The sequence below is a fragment of the Antennarius striatus genome, chromosome 22 (genome assembly GCF_040054535.1).
Source record: "Antennarius striatus isolate MH-2024 chromosome 22, ASM4005453v1, whole genome shotgun sequence".
Classification (NCBI taxonomy): domain Eukaryota; kingdom Metazoa; phylum Chordata; class Actinopteri; order Lophiiformes; family Antennariidae; genus Antennarius; species Antennarius striatus.
Window position 1 is genome coordinate 3326587 of NC_090797.1, and position 18137 is coordinate 3344723.

Genomic DNA, 18137 nt, shown 5'->3' on the forward strand with positions numbered 1-18137 from the left:
CGAGGAATAAAAGCTCCATTATGATCATTAAAAAGCAACCGCAGCAACCTGAGAGGAATAACGATACACAGAAACACATCCAGGATAATTAATCATTAAAAAATGTTCATATTTTAAAGATGTGATCAAGTGACACCAGCTAGAATCAAATTAGATATGTCACCAGGGTTAATTAGTTATATTCTGTATTCTATCACCACTGAACCCGCTCTGCTTTAATAAAGGCTTCACGCTATTGGTAGTTGCATTTGAGCTATTTTAAATCTAGTCGGCCTGAACATTTCTTTCAGACAGTTTACCTTTGCTTCAACACTGTCTTGGTTCGACCAATCACGTGCGCTCATCCCGACTGGCTGTCAACTCCATTCCATTCCTGACGCGTCTTGTGAGTGCTGGAGAGACATTTGAGGGGTCAAGACGAAAAGAAAAACCTCAAGGCTTTGGCATTTTGGTACATTTTGATATTTCAGCATGACGTCTGTGATAATTAGGATGGCATTTAGGAAAGCTTTGATGTGTTTCCTCTTGTCGGTCGGGGGGCACCAAGGGAGTAACAGACAGATAAAAGAAGTTGTTGTTTTTTTTTTAGCTTGCTTTGGCTAATCCAAAATGTTTTGTTAGTATTTCATTGGGGCTATTTTTATAGACCTGATTGCTGAATGATGGGCTGGTGATTAATCAGCACTTCTCCTTATTGATCATAGAGTGTTTTGACCATACGAAATATGAAATGCTCCTAAATCAGCCTTCTGTTGACTGAGATCTGATCCAACCAGTGTAGCTGTCCGTTGGGACCCATTAGCAAACGTAACAAAGAAAACCCACCGCTGGTTCTTTTGATTGCTTTCAAATTTGGACTGAATGAGTTATAAGATCTTAATATCCGAAGCAAAGATCCATAAAGCGCAGACCGCTGTCCCTAGCGTTGATTATCAATGTGGAAAATCTCACGGCAGTGATCGAGAATCCATTACAAAAAAAAAAATTGATAGCGCCAGGAGAGCATTCAGCTGCTTCATATGACCTCATGCAATTAATTACGATTATAATTTTATTTCACAGCGGGCTGTGAGGAGAGAGGATTAATTCTATTGAAAGAGGAGGTGGAGAGATATGAAGTAGAGAAAGGAAACTGGAAAATAATCTCACCTGTTGGCGTTTACCTCTAACACAGTAACTTGTACATGCCCATTATGGTTCCAGTCTTATTCACGTACGCAGATGACACAATGCTATGAACAAAACAACAACAGAAACATACTGGAGTGATTAAGTGCCCCTGGGAGTCTCCCCCCAGGGAGAGTTGTGTGTTCACACACTTTTTTAGGAGCTTTTACTTTACAGCTTCGAGGATCACCACGTCATCAACTTAGTCATAAATAACAAGATAGACCCTGTAAGCTTCTCTGATTACATGGCTTTTTGGCAGCTTTTTGCTAACTTTTTTTTGAGAGGAAAGAAAGTGCCTTCAAGGTGCAGCAGCAGAATGAAGGAAATGGTATTTCTTGCAGTGTTGATATTTTCTACTTCAAGCCACCTTTACTCTTAAGTTCATGTGGAACTTTTAAGGCGGTAAGTTAAAGTTGGTGCCAAATATTCGGATTATGTTGGACAAACTCTTGGCCAGCGTTTAAATGTCATATAGATACCCATCTGAGCCTGACCACCAGGGACATGAATCTAGAGATGGACCGCCAAGGACATGAAGCTAGAGGTGGACCACCAGGGATAGGAAGCTAGAGATGGACCACCAGGGGCATGAAGCTAGAGATGGACCACCAGGGGCATGAAGCTAGAGATGAACCACCAGGGGCATGAAGCTAGAGATGGACCACCAGGAACATGAAGCTAGAGATGGACCACCAGGAACAGGAAGCTAGAGATGGACCACCAGGGACAGTAAGCTAGAGATAGACCACTAGGGGCACAAAACTACAGATGGACCACCAGGGGCATGAGGCCTGCACATTTCTGAAAATGACAGATCCTGTGTGTCTAAAATTATATAAAATTTGGCTTTCAAAGATAGTGTTTGCCAAACTGAAGGAGTTTTAGCATTTGGTGTATTTGATCAGGTGCCTATCCTCATATCCGGCCTCGGAAAAAAATCCTGTTTTGTTCCATTTTACAAGTAGTTCTTTTTGCTATTGCTTCTACAATGAAAACAAAATTACACAAAGACCCTATAATGCTGAATGATACTATGACCAGTCGCGACACAGTAATGTGTGTAGCGTAGTGTAGTGATCCCCGTCTGTTGGCCTGTCGGCGGACCTCATCCCACGTATCATAATACCTGTTGGCGAGGCCATTGAGAAAACCTTTGGGGGGTGCTTACCACTGCTTAGCTCCATAAAAAAGCAGCTTTTCTACAATACATAAACTCTGTGAGTGTGTTTGACTCGCTGTCTCTGAGGGGATTTAACCACTAAGACAAGACAAGTCTTTTCTTTCCTTCACTGAGCTCCGTCCAAGTGGATCTGGACACCTGCCAGGGTTTATGCATGGAAAAATGAGTTCTGAGCAGACCGGGCCTCACGCACTCATCGTGATGCACGCTTGGGCGAGTAGGCGCACACTGTTGCTATGTTGTTGCGGTTAGATGGGCTTTTTTTTTAGAGAGAAGTGTCAAACCTCGCAGTCACGGTCCAGAATCTTTGGCAGACTTGTTTAATGACTCTCCCTGTAATCTAAACAAAAAAAGAGAAAAGTTCCCACGCATTTTCAGTGTCATATAATTGAGAAAGAAATGCGCCGCTGTGATATAATCACATCTCATGCCCGAATTCCTCAAGCAGTTATTATAAAAATGCAAATCAGGGCTGAAGGAAGTATTTATCTCTTGTTATGTTATGTTGTCTTATAAGGACTCTTTTACACCTATTTTCAAGCACTTAAAATAAAAAAATTTCCACAAAGGTTAAAAACAATTGTGAAATTGTGAAACCGATTTATTCTGAGGATGAAGGCAGACTTATTTATTTTAGTAGCATGGCTGAATTAAAAACAGGTCATAAAACTACAAAAAAAATGCAGGTAAATCTCTCAAAAAATTAGAATACATGGGGTTTGGTGGATTTCAAGGCACAGCTTAATGTCAGATTAAGAAACCTATTTAAACTTCTAAGAGGGTGAAGCAGAAGTAACACACGCATTCTTTTGACTTGTGTCGCCATGTTATGGCTCGGAAAGTGGAACTTGTATTTTAAAAAAGTGATGAGAAAGATACCAACATTGAAAAAATTGGACAAATGCCCACCCCCAGTCTCCTCGTCATGACGAATGAACCTCTTGGCCCATGTAGCCTCACTCAGGCACAGTTGATCCAGGCTGCAGTGTGAGGAGAACATCTGATGCTAATGGAGTCCATTATGTTACCTGATCAATGAGAGAACCGTAGGTTTTAATAGTTTTAAACCACATGGTCGTTTTGAGTGTTGCCGAGAAGAGTCCCGTGGGTAACGGTCGACATCAGCGCGGCTGGAAACAGGAAGTAGACAGGAAGTAGCGGCGGACTCTCAGTTAGCACGAATGATTAGCATCAAACTAATGAAAGTTAAATCAGCGAGCTAATTTTCCCTCCAGTGGATGGAGAGTGGACTTTGTATATAGATGTAAAAATATCCCATAATCGTCACAGTGTCATGGCAACTTTATATCCGTCAGCTGAATTTCAAACGTTCCTCAGTTGGAAGTGGGAATTAGATTTTTCACAACGGCAACTTCCTCGCTGTGCGCACGCACACGTGCGCGCACACACGTACACACACACACACACACACACACACACACACACACACACACACACACACACACACACACACACACACACAGTACAGTCCGGGTGTTGTATTTTCTCTCCGTCTTTTGCCAAACAATTTAATGCCAAATAAAACCATACATCGTGCATTTCTGTTTGTTTGTGCACTTATGTATGTGTTGACTTGTGTGTTTGTCTACACATACTCATACTGTACATCTCACCTGGTCTCAGTATGTCACCGTGGGGTGCAGTTGAGTCTGTTTGACAAAATGAAGGATATCTCTGCAATATTGCAAAACACATGACCTGTATATATATGTGTGTGTGTGTGTGTGTGTGTGTGTGTGTGTGTGTGTGTGTGTGTGTGTGTGTGTGTGTGTGTGTGTGTGTGTGTGTGTGTGTGTGTGTGTGTGTGTGTGTGTGTGTGTGTGTCTGGGGTCTGGTCAAAATGCCTGAGGGGGGTACTTATTAATTTAGCAGGCTATTGGAGCTAACATTCTGCCTGGAGGTATGACTCTCGAGGTGCAACAAACACACATGATCTGACACCAAACAGATATAACAACACACGTGCTCCTATCCACACGTTAAAGCTGTGTGAACCGTTGAGAAGACACACACATACCACTGGTGGACAGTGCACTGTATGTGTGTGTGTGTGTGTTCTGTTGAGGAAGACGAGGTGAACAACGGGAAACCAGAGGAAACGGAGAGGAAGACTTGTCAAGTTGAGCCCCTGTCGGGGTTTTTCTGCTGTCACAGCAGATATTTGGCAGCCGGAGACAGCCAGGGTTCAGTGTGTGTTTGGAAATCTTGTGCATGTGAAGATGTTATGTAGCAGCGGGTGCAGCGAGTTGCCATAACCGACACATTTCATTGCACCGACAGTTTCACATTACCTGCCAACTCAGCCCGACTTCTATCTGGGAGGTGCATATTTTAAAAAAAAGAGATAAAGCAAGTTCAGTATCTCTGAGTATAATCAAGGATTGGTTCAATCTGAGGTCAATTAAACCCATGACCACATATGGAATATAAATAATATATAGCAATATAATCATATAGCAACTGAAGTGGCCGGATTTGCCTCCTCAAATCATCAGGAACTCGGATGACATGGAACAGAAATACTGTCACAGCATCAAACATTGAAGGCGACAGGGCAACTCGGACTTCTTATACCTCAGGGCTAAAATGCTAACTTGCTAATTGCCTGACTTTGACATATTGATGGACACCTTGACCAGAGCTGTAGTTAATTTATAACCTTCCACTTCCAGGGTTGTGACTGTGTTTCCTTAAGCAGCCTTAAGTTGTCCAGCGAATTATTCCTTTACTGTTTGTTGTCTTTTTGGAATGGAGCGTTGGTAGGAGCAACAGTTGCACATGGTAGTCACCAACTTGATTGAGGCAACTTTGTCGATATCCTTCATTTTTCTGCAACAAAAGCGTAAATTAAGATTTAATAAAAAAGTACCGCCCTCTTCGTCCTTGCATCCCTACTGTTCCTCACTCCTCTGCTCCTCCTCCTCTTCCTCTACGCTCGCCGTCATGTTCTGAGGACACGAGCGTCGAGTTCGGGCCACAAAAAAAAAAAAAAAAAAAGGATGCTGTTTGCTATTCAATCCTCTCGTTCCTGTCTGGCAGTAATTATGGCTGTTTGGCCTTTGGAGACTCAGAGAGACAATTGCAACACAATGCATGTGCGTTCGAGAAGACGGCCAAAGACATGAGTGTGTGTGTGTGTCTGTGTGTGTGTGTGCATGCACTTGTATGTGCACGGGAGGTTGCAAGTCGCCGGAGCTGAATGCAAAGCGAAGCCGCTGCAAAACCACATCGTTTAAACTCGAGAAGAATCTTATCGACACGAATGCGAGCAGAAAATAAGTAGTGGATTATCGTGGAAACCCTCTTCAATTGTCTATAAATATAGAATATCTGGCACAGCCTGAATCCCAGCATCACGCTAAATCAAATGTTTTGTACCTGACGACTATTTATAGTCGGTCGGTCGGATGAATGGATGGACTGAAATGGCGTACGTGGGAAAGGAACGACTACACATCCCTTTAAAAATTCATCACTCCTTCCGAAGTACGGCTAACTTCACGAAAAGGCAAAGGCACATACCATCCTTCTCCGGGCTTTTACATGCTACATGCACTCTCCATCACCCGGTCGTTCATTCTCTGGAGTCCACACATGTTCTCGGTCCAATGATTGTTTTGTTCGCTTTTAGACGTCACCACCGATGCAGCTGAGTCGACAGGAAATAAAGGGTTACGTCGCATGCTGTCAAAGAATTTCGTTCTGATCCATCCTGTGGTCGAGATGAAGAGATTTCAAAGTAGAACATCGTCTAAGGGAGATGATATAACACAGAGCACGCAGCTGCAGGACAGAGAGCAGAAATAGATATTCATCTAAGTTATTAAAGCACATCTTAACGCTGGGATCCTGCGTTAAAATGAGAATCCGTCTCAATGCTGCCTTCGTTTCTTTAGGGTGTTCGAACTAACGGACTGACGCCTCGACTTTGTGTAGATTTTGTGATCCAAATGTGTCGAGCAGAACTTTTTAATCAAGGAAATTACCAAAATAATAACATCTTCCCCTCCTCGGAGGCTAGGGAGGACCTTGATGTGACGGCGTCTCCCAAATTATGCCGTCCTTCGGTTTTGCCTGTCGCCCTTTTCTGTGTTGTTGACACGCAAACGAACTTACAAGTGTGGCATTTTTCTATTCATTCATCAAATGGACTACAGCGTGATAAGGAAAGACCTTGTTGTAATAGAGTCAGCATGCATACACACCAACACAATCCCTCACACACACACACACACACACACACACACACACACACACACACACACACACACACACACACACACACACACACACACACACACACACACATACACACATACACACACTCTCCTAACATTTAAACTCCTCCAGACAGGAGTGTACAGATTGTGCACTGGCCTCTATAAAGCCAAGGGGCTTGTACCAAAACCAACCGTCTATGGCGCTAGTCTGGAGAGAAGGTCACTGTCACACATACATACACATACACACACACACACACACGCACCTCACATTGGTATGTGAGAAGGTCTCTGTCGACGCCTTTGGGTTTTAATTCTCTCCTCCTGTCATGCCTGACTGACACCACTGAAGCAAACACACCAAAAAAAACCCAGGAGCATTAGTATCCAGGACCAACAAACACACACGCACACACACACAGACACACACACTCACACGCACACTCACACACACACACTCAAACACACTTTCATACACACCATTCAGCAATAAATTAGGTGATAATTATATGGTCCAATCCAGGAACAGGCTTTATTATCGCTTTACACACACGTAATTTGACATTGGCTCACAATGAGACCATTATCTGTCAAACACATGTGAACACACACACACATGCCCCCACAGACAAGCATGGCATTGAGCCTTCAACGACAACTGAGTTGTATTGGTTGCCTGAAGGTTCTGTCTTGAGCTTTACCTCATACTGCCCCAAAGATATATGATGTGGTGCAAAGATGGGGCACTTGGATAGATTTACCCGAAGAGAACTCGGATAGCAATCCGGCTACTGAGGTGAACTACAGGGTTTCCTGGGGTAATTCAGGTATTCCATGCACCAGAGACCCGTGTTGCTTTGCCAAAAAGACACAACCCTACCATCGGGGCAATTGTGCGTATCAGAAAGGAACTTAGTTACAAGAACCCAGAGGGGAAGAGAGTTTTACCACATGCTAGACGAGTGCTTGGGTGTAATGGAGGGTCAATTCAATCATGGTAGAGGGGCACTTGGGTGTGTCAGATGACTGCTTGAGAGTACCCGGAGTGTACTTGGCTCACATCAGTGGGGGGGGTGGCGGTTGGGTTGACCCAAGTCTCCTCTGAGATATTCAATGCATCACTGGCAATTGGGCAAATCTATGTGCAAAAGGTTTAAAATAGAAAGTGCACGGACGGATAAACGGAAGCGCCGCACTCACCACTGCAAGGTTTATGTGTGCGGATTCGACGAGAGCATCTGTGCGTGACAGTTTGTGTATCTGAGTGTGTTTTACATTCAGAAGTGGTGACTTGAGAGCTGCTTACACCCAATCTACACTCTCTATTTATGCAACAACACAGCCTAGAGGTGAGGGTTGGCATACACTAATGCTCTTGTTTCTGTGTCATCCTGTCAGAGAGAGGCATAAAAATATGCATGAACACACCAGCTTCTTTCTTTCTTTTGTTATGCATCTACAATAACACATGCCTGTACATATGTACTGTACGGTTTCCTTTACGTAAGCCCGTGCGGTCGAGAGAATGGAAGACATGTCGATGTGGGAGAGGCTGGGCAACTGAGAAATGGACAGAGTAACAACCTCATCAATTATGCATGATGGAGTTGAGTATAGTTTATTCTCTGAGAGAGACGAGACCGAGCACCATGCACAGTGAGCGAGTCTTTTAACAAATCTCTCGTAAAGCATATATTTTAAAGACGCAAACCTGCCCACGAAGATAAATCAAATAAATAGATGAAGTTGTTGAGCGCCGCTCTGAGAGGCAACTGATGAAGATCAATTTGTCTCTCAAAAGATGAAAACAGTCTTCCAGTCACCAGATTTGACGTTCCATGTAAACGCATATATCAAGAGAAAACCCACAAAATAAATAAGTAGCTCAAACTAATATATACGACAGTTGGATCAGTTTTAGATAAATTTCAGTCAATGCTTTATATGTCGGAAGTTGATTTTATTTATATACAAGAAATCAACAAAAGTTATATCAAGGCACTTTTCGAGAAGATTAGAGCAGGTCTAGACCCAACGATCACCCGTGAGCCACCACTTGTAGACGGTAGCAAAGAAACCCTGCCTTTGAACAGGCAGAAACCCCAAGCAGATCCATGACCCAAACAGAATGGTTTAAAATGGATGGAGTGAAGGAGAGAGAGAGGAAGATGAGGAGATGGGTTGGTGGAGAGGATTGAAGAAGATAAATGGGGAGAGGACACGATATGTAACAACAATAACGACTATTGAAATAGATTTTTGTTGTGTGTTTCAATAACTACAATGACAGCAATAATGATAACAAAGGAAATGATAATAATTAGAATAACAATGATGATGATGATGATGATGATAACAATAAAGTTGATATTGATGATGATGATACCTATGATAGAGATGATGATGATGATGGTGATGCCTATGAAGGTAACAATGATGATGATAATAACGATAACTGTGACAATGATAATGACGATTATGATAACAACATTGATAACGATGATGGTGATGATAATGGTGATGATGGTAATAATCACACTGATGATGATGATGATGATGATAATGGTGATAATGGTGATGATAATGTTGATGATAATAACTATGATGATAATGATGGTGATGTCAGTGGGCTTAACCCATGATCACAGCAGTACATCCAATCACAGTCCACGGTCGCTGGCGGGACGTCAAAAGGAATCAAGTCAAGTAAATAAATAGCTTAAAGAAACTCCCCACTGACAACAACACTGTTCTGAATCTTGAGCGTGACAGAATATGAAACACAACTCAAACACATAAAAGACTAGAACAATGCTGATACCGATCAATACGTCACCGAATCGCCAGGAATGAGGCGATCACGCTCTAGTGCTTTGAACTCGCATTCTGCTCCCAGGCTGTGTGAATTTATCGCCACCTTAAACATGACCTTTTTAAAATGTCACATCAGACACCATAATGGATTCGTATATCTCTGATTATGTCGGCTCTGACATCTCCGCATACGTCGTGGTGCGTTCGAGTTCCGTGGGAGCTTCTGTTTTCGATATGAAGGACTTGATTGTGTTCTGCTGTTTCTTTTCCCGTCCATGTGCTTGTTCTTTAATAAATGTGTCTGTTTGTGGGCTTCTGCATACCGCTGGGTAAATAAAGCTGTTCATTTCACCGGGTTCTCATCCTTTGACCTCAACACTGCTAATCACCTGCAGAGAGGGAAATGAGATGGAAAGGAGAGGAAAGCGGCGGTGCTGGTATTAGGGCAAAGGGAAGGATGGAGAGAAACAGACCGGAGTGACCGAAATGTAGAGACCCGCAGAGAGGGATAACAATTAAGGTCGGGAAGTAATGAGGGAGTCGGATCAGGAAGCAGTGGGGAGAGGGGGAATTGAGAGAAAGACATGCAGAGGAATAAAATGTAGCTGCCAAGATCCCATCAGAGGAGAGTCGAGCCTCAGGGCTTCACCACCTCCTACTAGTTACATTGGATTAATCACAAACACACACGTACAACCACAAGTCATGGGAAGTGGAAAAGGTTTATCTGCTGGCACATTAAATGGGATCTGTGGGCTTATTGGGTGGATAGTGCTGATATGTGTGTGTGTGTGTGTGTGTGTGTGTGTGTGTGTGTGTGTGTGTGTGTGTGTATGTGTGTGTGTGTGTGCACGCATCGATTGGCTGACAGACAGAGCAGATCTTGTTTCTTGAAGGCTGGAGATCCAACACTCGTCTCTGTCAGCACATTTGTCCGCAGCAGCCTAAGCTAACCAGACTAACGCGTTAAACTGCCAGGTCAGGTTCATCTGGAGATATTCAGGCTCCCGTCAAACTTTTGACAGTCTCCAGATCAGAATAGAATTTTTTTATTTTAGTTTTTTTTTTTTTTTTGGATGTTGTTTTTGCACAGCTTGTTGGGTTTGTGCAAGAAGACTCGTACAGATTTAAGCCGAGCTCACGCCACGGTAGTTTTAGATGTTCTGCAATTATAAAATTGAGTTTTATCACAAATGTAATGAGAATCTTGGCTGATGATCTTCTTTTGAATCTCAATCATTCACATGATACAAGACTTGAAAATAAATTATGGATGCAAAAAGTCGTATTTTACCTCCCAAGAATTGTTTCCTTTGTTTTTCTGGTCAAGCTATACTTGGATCTTTCTCTTTCTCCCATCTCCCATCTTCCTATTCTATTTTCTGATCCATTTTGTACCTTATTACCAATCCATGCTGAGTTTTACCCCAACATCCCTTCCCCTTTCATTGCCTTCCTGCACACCTTCCATCATGTTTGTCTTTTTGCAGGTCAAAACTTTCCCTCAAGCAGCTGTACTCCTCTCACGAGTCAAACTGTCATGAAATTCTTTGAAGTTATAAATAATGTCTCCAGCCTGTGATTCTCTTCTCTTCTAATTGGCTTGGCTACACCCGTATTATTTTTCACGGCCCGAAAATGAAAGTGAAGGTTTCTAGGAGGCCCGTCTGGGTGCGTTTTTGGCCCTCTGAGGAGATGGAGGTACGTTACATGATAGCTCCGTTTGTAAAAAATGATCTGTCACTGTCAGCCTGTGATTTCTGCCTGGGACTTAATGGACTTTCTCTGATTAATGACGTCTGCTTTCATGCAAATCCCTCCTGTCTGGCCAACGCCTTAAAATATATATGTTTCCCCAAGATGAAATAATTTTACTATATTTCTGCAAGACACAATCTGCTCTGCAGGTTATTTGTTCTATGAATTAATCTCTTTATTTGCTTTTCTGACTTCTTCTCTTCCTTTAGAGTTTGTTGTCTGTCAAAGACACCTTCGCCAACTTTTCGCCAAGTTGCTGAGTGTTCAGAAGCGATAGAGCTTTTGTCTGACAGCTTCTTGTGTTTATTTCTGATCTCTATCCACCTGGATTGCCTTTATGTGCTGAGGTCCCAAACGTATTTTTTAATTTTTGGCGCTTGCTTTGCTCGTCATAAACCGGCAGTAGCTTAAACTGAAATTGGCTTATCCTCACAGGAAATACAGCATTTTTTTTTTTTTTTTGTGATTTGAAAAAAGAAACCCTGATATTGGGTTTCAATCAGACAATAAACAGGATCCAAGAAAGTTTTAGCAACACATATAGTTTTTATATCCTAAACTTATCTGTGTGCCGTCCTGCTTCCTCACATCTGTGCATTTGTAGCGCAAATTAGCCGAAAGATGCTAATTAGTTGTGGTTCGTTTACCGTAAAGTGGAGGTTCTCAAATCGAACGCCCCCCATTTGATTTGATTCACACCACCCCACCTGTTTTGATATGTGTGTTTTAAATGTGTGTGTTTTACCTCTCAAGTGTGTTTGTGCTCCCAAAGAAGTTCCCAAATTCTGGATGTGTGTGTGTGTTTGAGGAAGAAGCTCAATTACCTGGAGCCTCCATCAGATACGAGGCTGGAGCTCTTCCTTTAGAGCAGCTATCATATGACACACACACACACACACACACACACACACACACACACACACCTGGCAGCAGAGCCACCAGGGGTGCTGTGGTTTGGCTAATTGAGCACAACGCATTGATTGGTTGGCCATCCAAGATGGGGGAGAACTTGGAAATCCATAGTCACCCACCACAGGGAGATGACAATCTGTGTGTGTGTGTGCGTGGGGGGGGGGGCAGACTTGTGGGATTTTGGACATTGACAGTGAGACGTGTTTGTGGAGTGTGTGTGTGTGTGTGTGTGTGTGTGTGCAGGAGTGTGTGGGTTTCTCAGTGACTTCAGATTGATTTCAGACGGTTCTTGGTGAGGTACACAGAAGGTTCTTCTCTGATACAGGATACCTGCACCCACTATAGAGGGTCTCTCTCTGTCTTTCCCCCCTACCAATCCTGAATCACCTTCATATCGATCACGGCGTCAAAGACTCATTCGATCCTCATAGAAGTCCGAGGGTTTTCTCAACCCATTTTGTCAGTTGACCTTTCAGAATAAAACTGCTGCCCCTCAACTAAGTGGCTGCAGCTCCAATCAGGAATATGTTGCCATGGAAATCTAGACTGCTCAATAGATATTGGAGCTCAATGCAAAGATAGGAAACACAATTATAACCAACCTACAGTCGGATTTCCATCCCCGAATCTTTGGCATAGCCACAAACCGAACCCTTGTACCTGTCTCAAGGACACCACAGCCTTCCGCCCTCATTGCAGCTTGACTCCACCTTAACATGTTACAGCTTTTAGATAATGGAGACGCTCCTGCTTTTATCCCCAAGGTAACAGGAAGTTAGCTTGCCGTCCTGGGACCGAGTCTCAGCTGGATCTACTCTTGTGGGAACCCGCCAGAAGTAGGTCTGTGCTCCACTTTGAGAGAGTTTTGCCACATTTGCAAAAAAAAAAAAAAATCCTTAGCATCTCCAAAATAGCTTGTTAGCATCATCTACTTTCTCTGGCTGCGTTATTTTTCCATGCTGCTGTTTTTGTGTTGTTTGACATGAAATCTAAATGGCTGGTAGGAACTTCCTCCTTCCTGTTTAGCGACACAGAGAAAACATTGAAAACAGGACAGCAGGAACACACACACACACACACACACACACACACACACACACACACACACACACACACACACACACACACACACACACACACACACACACACACATGGGGGCATGTTTGGGTACTTAGACAGAGATGCTCTTTTCTTTGTGTGTGTGTGTGTGTGTGTGTGTGTGTGTGTGTGTGTGTGTGTGTCTGTGTCTGTGTCTGTGTGTGTGTGTCTATATGGGCGAGTGGGTGGTGAGCTCTGAATAGAGGGGTTGATGTGAAGCATCTCTCTGTAGATTAGAACCGATTGTCTCCCCAATAAAAAGAGCGTTCTCTCCTTTCTCTGCGATTCTCTTCGGGAGACGGAAGAAGCGTTTGAGTGTCAGCTGTGGGAGTGTGCGTTTGTGTTTGTGTGTGTGTGTGTGTGTGTGTGTAGCTTTCTTTTTTAGTTCAAGCTCATGTCAAACACCCCCCCCTCCCAGGTTTTTATCGCAATTATTTTGTCAAATCACATCGTCGAGTTTTCTTAGACTCGTTTCATTAAAATAGTTCAGTTTAGTTTTAGTTAATCTGATACTGATTTTAGGAATAGCAGGCAGGAATGCAACATTTTCTTATTTACACATTTATTTCCAAACATGCCCGTTTCGTTTCGGGGAAAAAAACCCCCCAAAAAAACTCAATTTCCGTACAGATTGAGATCGTTTCGGCTCTGAGACCTCTTATCATTTGCTTCAGCAGATAAAATTGCGAGCGCCAGCTGTCCTGAGGGAACGTCTGAAGGGAAACTGCCGCTAAGTGGTCCGATTAGTCTTTGGCCTCCGGACGACCAATTTGCACGTCAAGACGGCTGCAGGCCTCCCCTGCGCCAGAATATCCAGACCGAATGAGTCGATGATGATCCTGATTGCCGAGCAAACACACACATGTCTGCAGTCATGTTCACCCTCCATCTGGAGAACAATCTGTACTGATCTGTGATGATCGAGCTGATCCATATCTCCATCAGATGATGCTGTGGGACGTTTCTCTGGGTTACTGAAGGTTATACAAGTATGTGTGAGTGTTTCCCCCCCCCAGGGTTAACATGTTCAGTATTCAGGGTGTAACCCTCAGCTTTAATCCATGCTGAGCTCTCTGTAGAGTTAGATTATTCTTTCAATTACACACAAACACGTGTGTGTGTGCGCACACACGGACAAACATATGAAGTGCACACACGGCGGTCTCTGCGGCCTTGATTACTTTCTCCTCTCTGTTCCTTTTCCTGAATGCTGAGGGTCAAACTACATGATCCATTCCTCCTTAACGGATTGTTAATCAATGGACCAATGGCTGTGTGGGTGTCCGAGGAAACGAGGAAGCGATACGACAACACAAAGACCCAATAACGGCTTCCAAGAAGCAGGGGATTGTTCACACACGCTGGCAAGAAGATGGGCACGCTCGCGCGTATCCAAACAGATCGATGTCGGGCTCTTATTTTGAAATTCACCTTGTCGGTGGCGGTAGAGGTAGAGGGTGCACCGCACATGCATGGAGGCAGCGTGCGATTAAGGTGGAATCGATTATCTGCACTATCAACGGGTCACATCGGTTCCTTTCATCCCATTTAGAAGCAGCACTCTCCCCACGACGCGCTGACAGTTGGGTAATGGAGAACAGGAAAGAGCTCCTCCTGAGAGGAATTCATCCCCTAATAGGACGCCGACGCTCGCAGCTGCGAGCACGCAGCGGGGGCCGAACCCTCCGTCAAGGGGCGGATGATATCTGTTTTTCGCCATGAATTCGCTTTTAAATCGTGCAGACCGAGAATTTCAAACGAAGATCGAGCGTTGAGATGGGTTCGTAAACGGGCCGGACGCGTTTTAAAGAGCGATCGAGGACAGGAAGGGGTGTTTCGAGGACACAAGGGGAGCTATGTCTCTGGATTATAGCGGCCAAACGAGGTGGAGATTGGCGGGGGGGGGGGGTTCTTTTGATAGACTCTTCTAAGTTCTCACTTTTGCCGTTTGATCTTTCAAAAACTCAGAGTGGAGCTAACAGCAGCACCTGGTGGTCCTGGTGGTCCAATGCACACGGACGGAATGTGTGTTTGATGATAATTAATGGATTTAAAGAATCGTTTTTGTCACCTCTTTCAGAAAGAACCTCTTCTCTATCCGTCGTGTCTAAAACACAATCTGAAACTGAATCCCACATTCTTATCATGGCTACCAGAAACAACCGACGTGAAGCAAACACTCTACTGAAATATTCAACGTTCTTGTCAATCGCGGAATAATCTTTCCAACCGGGCAACCTCTCCTCTTTTGTGCTCCGACGAGACAGACAGCGTGCATGTCTCTTGGCAAAGACATGCAAACGCGTTTGATCGGCGGTAAACATCTCCTCTTTCAGTGCCGTTGAGCAAAGTGTTGGAGGCACCCGGCGGAGCTGACAGGGGAAGACCTCAATCTTCCAAAACATCACTACTTCTCTTGCTAAAGATGTAAGGTTAACTCAAGGGTTGTTTTTCTTTTTTTTGGTATCCCTGCCCACTTCCAGCTTTCGAGGATGTGGCGCTCTCACTTTCTTACTTTCATATTTCATTACCCTCCATCAAATATGAATGTGGTTTTTGAAACATCGCTACACGGCCTTCGAGCAGAACCCCGTCGCCACTTTAGGGCCGAATCAGTGCCACCCTCTCGGCCCGTCTTCCCACTTCTAGCTCTCAGTTTAGACATCTGCTTTTTAAATTTTATATCCCAGTGACAGAAAGTGCACCTTTAGGGCCATGGCTATTTGAAGACTGGTTTGAAAGACATCTTAAACACAAACCAAATAAATAAATTGAGGATTTATCACCCAGTGGACCAGCTGGAAACTTTCCAACCGTCGTCTTTTCATACCCTCAACCCTAGAAGACTAAATAAATAAAATACGTCCATGCTTTGCTTTAATTAAACACTTTTATTGGAGGCCCCGCAGACAACTTTGTGAACTGTTTATCATTTGGCATGCAATTTCTTTCAATGCACTTCGAGACACTTCAGAAGGGGATCATTTATTATCATTATTACCTCTGCCAAAGAGGCCATGTTTTTGCCGGTGTTTATTTGCCTCTTAGCGGGATTAATCAAAAACTTATGAACAGATTTCGATGAAACATTTTTTTGGGAGTGGTTACGGTACAGCCCGAGGAACCATCCATTTGATTTTGGCTACACAATGACGTTCTCGTCGTTGGATCTACCACACAACAACATCTGAATCCAGGTGATATTAAAATTTGTCGCCTTCTTCTCCTTTCTTTAATGCTGGAAAAAAAAAAGTCAAACCCATGTTTGGGTTCTCAAATCTTCATTTTGCCTTCAAGTGGATTTGAAATTTAGGCAGATGATTTTTCAAATGAATACATCTATATTTTGCCTTTATTTGCTATTACAAAGTTAAGACACAACATCGATCGCTAATTGATGCTGCTTCCATCAGTTATCGATCCACCCCTCCCAAAACCCACCACCATTTATCCTGCAGTAGCATCTTTCTCCCGTCTCCTTATACTCTTCCATCTGTGTAGCGTTTGAGTTCCGACATGCTGCTGGACTTTTTCCAGTTCACAATCACACCCTCATTAATTTTCCTCCTTCTCTCCTTCATCTCATGGGATCCCAGCTCCGTTTGCGCTCCTATTTTCTCCCCGGTAGGTGATTAGAACTCAGTGTGGTGAGGTTCTGGTGCTCTGCTCCTGAGAACTCCACGGATCTGCACAACGTGATCCATCTGTGGAAACGTCCTCCCCTGCTGGGGGGTGGGTGAATCCACATTACGGCTTTTAGGATTGCGACACTTGCCTAAACGTGAATATTTATCGCGTAATTAGTTTGCACCATTGCATCTTGAGAACAAATACCCATTTTATTGATGCCAACATGGTGTTCCCCTTATACTTGCATTGCATTTCCTGTTTCACGCGTGCCAAAGGGAAATCCAGCCTTTGCCAACTCGGTGCCCAGGCAGTTATTGGTCAACACCATGGGGTTGTCCATGTGTTTGTAGGACACACACACAAACACAGACACACACGCATGCACAAACCAACTGCAGAGTTGTGCAAAAGCTGCAGGAAGTCCATACACACACGTCGAAATTCTCAGCGTGGCCGGATGCCGGTCACGAAAAAACATTTTCTTGCTTTTGGGAGTGGCGTGTTAGTTGTTGTTGTGTTGTTGTTGCGTGCAAAAAAAAAAGAAAAATCTTACCCTTCTGTGCTGTAATTGTGTTTTCAATAACTGCACAATCCATCTGCACGTCCGTGCGCGGCGTACGCGCGGCGTGTTCCACACATGTGCAACCTCGACACGGCAATTTCAAATAAGATGAAAATCCAATCCGAACATCGTCTACAATAAACCTCTCCTCCGATGTAGGAGGCGTAAACAAAAGCAAAGCACGAGCCGATGAATCCGGATGCCTGAGACGTGAACACCCACACACACACACATGCTCTCACGTAAACACACACTCACGTACACACACTAGCTTGCTCTCTCATTCTCTTTTGTCTGCCAGGCTGTCGGCAGAAGTGTTTGTCTGCAAAGGAAATGGAATTTGATGATGAAAGTACCCTTGAAACGGACAGACACACACACACACACAAACACACACACACACGCACGCCGCCTAAATTTCACTGACATGGCAATACGACAGAAAATATGTTTTCCCCCTGCGTGGCGGCAGGCATCACTGGCTGTGAGAGATGAATGATGGAAAGATACAAGCGCTGGTGGAAGGAAGAGAAGCCGCTAGCAGGGGATATCGAAAACGATGGAGAGGGTGAGAGAAAAAAGAGGGAGAGAGAAGTGGAATAAATGGAGTGGTCCTACAGCAAAAAAGACTTGAAAGGGAAATTTAATTTTTGGGAGGTCAAGAGCATTGGGTAAATGTTTAAATAAAGAAGGGAGTCATCTTGAAAGTGAGTAATGGAAGGAGGAAGAGGAGGTAATGGGAGATGAAGGGTGGGAGATAAAAGAGGCGGT

The 18137-nt window shown here is 43.8% G+C and overlaps 1 protein-coding gene and 1 long non-coding RNA gene across 3 annotated transcripts in view; one reads left to right on the forward strand and one right to left on the reverse strand.

Annotated features, from left to right (window-relative positions):
• grm8a (glutamate receptor, metabotropic 8a) overlaps positions 1 to 18137 on the forward strand; it is a 158745-nt gene that overhangs the window by 15447 nt on the left and 125161 nt on the right. The gene's annotated exons all lie outside the window — the stretch shown is intronic.
• Positions 300 to 17453, reverse strand: LOC137589108 (uncharacterized). Its single transcript, XR_011034146.1, has 3 exons — positions 17358 to 17453; positions 1150 to 1232; positions 300 to 392 (listed from the first exon to the last, which is right to left on the reverse strand). It is a non-coding gene; the product is annotated as an uncharacterized lncRNA (long non-coding RNA).